Source organism: Rhipicephalus microplus, unplaced genomic scaffold, assembly GCF_043290135.1.
Source record: "Rhipicephalus microplus isolate Deutch F79 unplaced genomic scaffold, USDA_Rmic scaffold_137, whole genome shotgun sequence".
NCBI classification, from domain to species: domain Eukaryota; kingdom Metazoa; phylum Arthropoda; class Arachnida; order Ixodida; family Ixodidae; genus Rhipicephalus; species Rhipicephalus microplus.
Window position 1 is genome coordinate 32,501 of NW_027464709.1, and position 5,993 is coordinate 38,493.

The 5,993-nt window shown below is 58.6% G+C and overlaps 3 non-coding genes across 3 annotated transcripts in view; all 3 read right to left on the reverse strand.

Annotated features, from left to right (window-relative positions):
- The window catches only part of LOC142791045 (large subunit ribosomal RNA), a 3,958-nt gene extending 3,843 nt beyond the window's left edge, over positions 1–115 (reverse strand). The window contains exon 1 of the ribosomal RNA XR_012889966.1: positions 1–115. This exon is cut by the window's left edge and continues 3,843 nt beyond it. This is a non-coding gene — a ribosomal RNA (large subunit ribosomal RNA).
- A 1,154-nt stretch (positions 116–1,269) lies between these two features.
- LOC142791077 (5.8S ribosomal RNA) lies at positions 1,270–1,422 on the reverse strand. The gene has a single exon (XR_012889986.1). It is a non-coding gene; the product is annotated as a 5.8S ribosomal RNA (ribosomal RNA).
- Positions 1,423–3,141: 1,719 nt separating this feature from the next.
- LOC142791036 (small subunit ribosomal RNA) lies at positions 3,142–4,956 on the reverse strand. The gene has a single exon (XR_012889957.1). It is a non-coding gene; the product is annotated as a small subunit ribosomal RNA (ribosomal RNA).
- Between the last annotated feature and the right edge of the window lie 1,037 nt (positions 4,957–5,993).

A 5,993-nucleotide genomic window follows, 5' to 3' on the forward strand; every position in this document is an offset into this window, starting at 1 on the left:
TGCTGGGCTCGGTCCCGTTTCGCTCGCAGCTACTCGGGGAATCCCTGTTGGTTTCTTTTCCTCCGCTTAGTGATATGCTTAAATTCAGCGGGTTGTCTCGCCTGATCTGAGGTCGACAGCGGATACATTCGCTTCCATCAACTTCCTGCACGACCGCGTGCGCTCGCCCTACCAAGTGCGCCCGCAACCCTGTACAGGGCCACTTCTTCACAAGGCTGGCAATCGGCTTCCCCGCTGCACGCGTGCGGCGCACAACCGGTGTGACGTGGAAGTGACGGGACACGTTCGTAAACCCATCGCGAACCGAGTACGACGCCCTACCAAGTGCGCCCGCAACCCTGTACAGGGTCACATCTTCACAAGGCTGGCAAGCGGCATTCCGCTGCGCGCGTGCGTCGTCCGAGCAGTTGCGTGATAAACGACCGTGTCGAAAGCCCAAACACCGCCGAGGCCAGTCGCCGCCGCCGCAAGGGCAGCCACGCAGCCTGGCGAGAGGCATCGTCTCGTGTAGCGTCGCCCCCGCCCCAACTGGAGTGGCCCAGTTTTTTGAACGGGACGGGAACTGCGAAGCACTTAGACCGACGGCGGACTACGACGAGAACGCCTTAAGCTTCGCCAACGTTTCGCCAACTCGTGCGGGAGACTTTTTCCGCTTCGCGGCAAGTCGTCGCGCCGTGCTCTCCGCATCAACCGCGTACGCAGCGAACCGCAAACGTCGGGCGCAGCCTCCTCACCTCCCTGCGCTTTGCGCGCGAACGTTCCCTGTTCGCGCGGCAAAGCCTGGAGGAGGCACGGCCCCGCAGCGTGTTCGAGCGCCCGGTCTACGGGACACCCTGCTTACTTCGAGGGCAACAAGCGCAACGCAAGGCTGCGATCTCGCGCACTTTGCGCACGGCTGGAGAAGCTTTGCTGGCCGGCTTTCGCTCCTCGTGTTTACCGTGCGTTAAAGTTGCGCGTCCGTGGCTCTCGCAGCTCTTGCGCGCCCGGTCGCAGAGAGGAGTACGCAACCTCGACCGCACTTTTCCTGCAGGCTTCCTTCCGACTCGAAGTCCTGCGGCGGTCTCAACGAGGTGCCACATCCTCAATGCAGTCGGTCGCCCCCGTTTCGGTTGGGCTCTGGCACGACGGTCGCCACCGTCTCGCCCTTGAGTGGCCGCTGTTGGCGCTCGCTGTGAGGTGTTCAGCGTGCTGTCCGTGTTGCCGACGCGGTCAAAACGAGTCGACGGCTCACGTTCCCTTGTGCGCCGAAGGCTCTCTTGATATGTGATCCGACCCTCAGACAGACGAAGCCAAGGGAAGACCCAAGGCCGCAATGTGCGTTCAAAGAATCAGTGCTCAGTGTGTCCTGCAATTCACACCAAGTCTCGCAGCTGGCTGCGTTCTTCATCGACCCGAGAACCGAGTGATCCACCGCTTAGAGTCGTGAAAAAGTGTTTGTTCAATTCCGTACAGTCAAAACCAAACGTTTCTGGCACTCGGCCAAACAGTGGCCAAGAAGGGCGCTTTTCAGCGCACGCTTGGACTCCAAAGCTCTGCCGCGCCTTTTTCGGCTGCCGCAAATCGAGCAAACGGTGTGTTTCGGACGGCGTTTCGCTTTCGCTACTTGCGAGTGCTTTCGTGGTCCACCCCTCTATAAATACTCGGGAGGCGTCGAAGCCGGTTCTCCAAGCCGGACCCGTAGGTATCGTTGTGTGCTCGCTCTCATTGGCCCGCCTAACCAGAAAATGCCTGCGGTACACCCATTTGGATAAGAGTGCACGCAGATGCGGGCCTCGACGGCTACACATTTCCTCGGGCGGCCGCCTCCCGGCCTCCGTGGAGCGCGGGATGCACGGTCCCATCGACAAGCCTCTCCCGTTTTTACCGTGGCGTCGCGGTTCACCACGGCAGGCGGGTCGGTCTCCTCCGCATAAAAAGGGGGACCCCCGCTTTTTGTTCCACGAAATCGCACAAGCTTTTTTCGCATCCACGGTTTGCCACCGCACACCAAAATGCCGATCCGGCTGCCTACTTTAGCCAACAGGTGGAGCCAGGCGCGCCGTACTTGCGCGGCACTTCCCACGTCCACCGAAGTCGGTGCCAAGGACCACTTTCGGCGCCGGAGCCGCGTACGAGCCTACTCGAGGCGGAAGAACGAAGCCAGCAAGGGCCTGGCCGCAAGTGCGTTCAATTGTCGGGACGTCCAAGTCCCTCGTTCTTCCGTGCTTCCTCTTTCGGCAAGTCGTTGCGGCACCTTCCCAAAGCGCGCAGACCCGCTAATCGCGACGAGCGCGACGTGGCCGTGCCGCCTTTCCCTCGGCAGCAAGCAAAACGCCTGGCAACGTCGACGCTCCCCTAACCGCGATCTCGCACCGTGTTTCGTGTGGCGAATTCAAAAGCCGGCCGGCGCTGCTGCAACCATTACGGTCGGTACGCATACGCCGCGGAGGGCGGGACGGTCATCGGAGCGTGCGGTTCCTCCATCGAGTACTGCGCACCTCGGCCGTCGCATCGCCGTGCCATGACCGGCCGCGCGTCAACGCGAACCGGTGCCAGCGAGATCCCTCGCCTGCAAGAACCGACCGGCAGCCTCCGTCACCCGAGGACGCGGAGGCGCTTGCCGCGGACGGCGGGACGGTATGCACTGGTGCACAGCGGACCCGTCACATCGCCAGTTCCTTGACCGACCGCCGACGCTTGTGCCGTTCCTCTCGTACTTGGCAGTCGCCGCGCGATTGTCGGGTCTCGTTCTTGCACGCTCGAACGGTCGGGAGGGCACTCGGCTGGCGTTTCGGGAACGCGCAGCCTCGCCTTCTACCGACGTAACCACGACTCGCCGTTCGCGCTCCGCCGCTCCTGTTTACAGTACTAGGCGGTCCCGCAGCGGTCGGGTCGCGCATTTCGAGCGCTTCGAGCCACGGTGCTGTGGCGGGTCGAAAGCCGACCTATGAGTGCGTTGCGCCGTTTGTACCCGCGTCCGCCACCTGGCCGACCGTCCAAGGTCGCGGTGTTGGCGTCCGCTGGGCGCAACAATTTGTCACGGGGTGCCGCTCCACATTCAGGCAGCCCCGTGGGGAAAAGCCGACCCCGCGTCCAAACGGGGTCAGCGGCAGAAAGTGTCGGGCGCAGACGCAGCTGAGGCGCTCACCCTTCACAATCCGTTAATGATCCTTCCGCAGGTTCACCTACGGAAACCTTGTTACGACTTTTACTTCCTCTAAATGATCAAGTTTGGTCATCTTTCCAACAGACCGGCGCAACCGAAAGACCGCGCCGGACATCGGTCCGAAGACCTCACTAAATCATTCAATCGGTAGTAGCGACGGGCGGTGTGTACAAAGGGCAGGGACGTAATCAACGCGAGCTTATGACTCGCGCTTACTGGGAATTCCTCGTTCAAGGGGAACAATTGCAAGCCCCTATCCCAATCACGAAAGAAGTTCCACGGGTTACCCAGTCTTTTCAGACAGGGATAAAGACACGCTGCTTCCTTCAGTGTAGCGCGCGTGCGGCCCCGGACATCTAAGGGCATCACAGACCTGTTATTGCTCTGTTTCGTGCGGCTAGGAGCCGCTTGTCCCTCTAAGAAGGTTGTAAGGTGCTGGGAACCCCGCACCTATTTAATAGGCTAGAGTCTCGTTCGTTATCGGAATTAACCAGACAAATCGCTCCACCAACTAAGAACGGCCATGCACCACCATCCACCGAATCAAGAAAGAGCTCTCAATCTGTCAATCCTCCCAGTGTCCGGGCCGGGTAAGTTTTCCCGTGTTGAGTCAAATTAAGCCGCAGGCTCCACTCCTGGTGGTGCCCTTCCGTCAATTCCTTTAAGTTTCAGCTTTGCAACCATACTTCCCCCGGAACCCAAATACTTTGGTTTCCCGGAAGCTGCCCGCCGAGTCATTTGAGTAACTCAGGCGGATCGCTGGTTGGCATCGTTTATGGTCAGAACTAGGGCGGTATCTGATCGCCTTCGAACCTCTGACTTTCGTTCTTGATCAATGAAAACATTCTTGGCAAATGCTTTCGCAGTAGTTCGTCTTGCGACGGTCCAAGAATTTCACCTCTAGCGCCGCAATACGAATGCCCCCGTCCGTCCCTCTTAATCATTACCTCGTATTCCAAAAACCAACAGAACAGAAACGAGGTCTTGTTCTATTATTCCATGCAAGTTTATTCAGGCGACTCGCCTGCGTTGAGCACTCTAATTTTTTCAAAGTAAAAGCACCGGCCATCTCGAGGCACACAATGAAGTGCACCAAGAAAGAACCGGCACGATGTTCAGTCCGAGCCGTCGCATCGGGTAGATGCACTACTCGTCTGGAACTGAGATCCAACTACGAGCTTTTTAACCGCAGCAGCTTTAGTATACGCTATTGGAGCTGGAATTACCGCGGCTGCTGGCACCAGACTTGCCCTCCAATTGATCCTCGTTAAAGGATTTAGAGTGTACTCATTTCAATTACGGGGCCTCAAAAGAGTCCCGTATTGTTATTTTTCGTCACTACCTCCCCGTGCCGGGAGTGGGTAATTTGCGCGCCTGCTGCCTTCCTTGGATGTGGTAGCCGTTTCTCAGGCTCCCTCTCCGGAATCGAACCCTGATTCTCCGTTACCCGTAACAACCATGGTAAGCAAGTAACCTACCATCGAAAGTTGATAAGGCAGACACTTGAAAGAAACGTCGCCGGCTCGTGGCCATGCGATCAGCACAAAGTTATCCAGAGTCACCACACAATACGGGCCGAAACCCGATCGATCTTGGTCTAATAAAAGCACCCGTTACCCAAAGGGCTCCAGGCTCACTGCATGTATTAGCTCTAGAATTGCCACAGTTATCCAAGTAGGAAGAAACGATCTAAGGAACCATAACTGATTTAATGAGCCATTCGCGGTTTCGCCTTATTTCGGCATGTACTTAGACATGCATGGCTTAATCTTTGAGACAAGCATATGATTACTGGCAGGATCAACCAGGTAATCGTTCGACTGCGCGTCCGTCCTCGCCTTCGGCGGGCCGGACGCAGTCTGTGTGCGGCGGAGGCCACCTTCAGGCGCCCCAACACGCTTATTTTGCACTCCGAGATGACGGCGTTCGAGCTCGCTACGGCACAACCTTCCCGAAAGACGAGTGGGAGCCGTGCGGCAAGAAGCACGTTCATGCTCGCTCTTTTTCGTTGCATCGACTCGGTCGCGCCGTGCGGGTTGCCCAAGCCCGCTGCACTGTCGGTGGACCGGCCGGAACTAGCAACGGAGCCGAGACTGCAAAGCCGCCAGACGACGGGTCACGCCCGCGTCTTCGGCGCTTTCGCATCTGAATCGCCCGAGGACGACACGGAACACACCTCGATATCGTGGTAAAACGGCACCGTCCGACAACCAGCCCCTAACGCATCAAGCGGATGAGGCTGCAGACGACTGCCGTGGATTCCCCTGGAGCAGACCCGAGGACACGCTTGACGAGGCCGAAGCCCGCCGCATATCAGACACCCGGTCGCTTTCGCGTACGCCGCTCACGAGAACCCCCACATAATAGCAGCGATAAGTACCCAGACCTCCTTGGGCACTAATACGAGCGTACTCGAGAAAATTTCACCGCGGGTGTGCCCCGAAACGTGTGGCACGTTGAGCGTGCCACAAGTCTACGTCGCTCTCAAACCCGCCGAGGTCGTAGAATTTGCGACCCTACTCACGAAATTCCCACCGAGGATACGGCCGCAAACGTACCGCACCTTGGGTAGGCCACGAGTTTGTGCAACACTACGCTGACGGCACAGCACCGAGGTCGTGCGCGCACGCACGGGAAAATTCCGCCGCGGTTTCTGCCGAAAACGTGAGGCACCACGACTCTCCGCAAGTTCGCGTCGACTGCGAAAGACCGAAGTCGTGAACGACGTGTCCGCTACTCGCCGCCGACACGCTGGACACCAAACGTACAACGACTCGACGGCGTCGTAGAGGCCCACGACGCGGTTTTCCTTAACGACGTCTCGGCGTGGCACCGACAGGTTAGAACG